Source organism: Panulirus ornatus, chromosome 70 (assembly GCF_036320965.1).
Source record: "Panulirus ornatus isolate Po-2019 chromosome 70, ASM3632096v1, whole genome shotgun sequence".
NCBI lineage: Eukaryota > Metazoa > Arthropoda > Malacostraca > Decapoda > Palinuridae > Panulirus > Panulirus ornatus.
Window position 1 is genome coordinate 3486994 of NC_092293.1, and position 227 is coordinate 3487220.

Below are 227 nucleotides of genomic sequence, written 5' to 3' on the forward strand. Positions count from 1 at the left end.
TTATTTTGCCGGCTAGTCGGCAACGGTCGGTCAAACAGTATTTTGCCGTGGTAATCTCAGTGCTTCATATAATACTATGTCACAAAATATGTTCTTGGGGGCGTAGCTCAGTGGTAGAGCACTCGCTTGGCATGCGAGAGGACCCGGGTTCAAACCCCGGCGCTTCCATTTTTTTATTTAGGAAATTCATTGTTTTCAGTCTTGTATATATATATATATATATATAT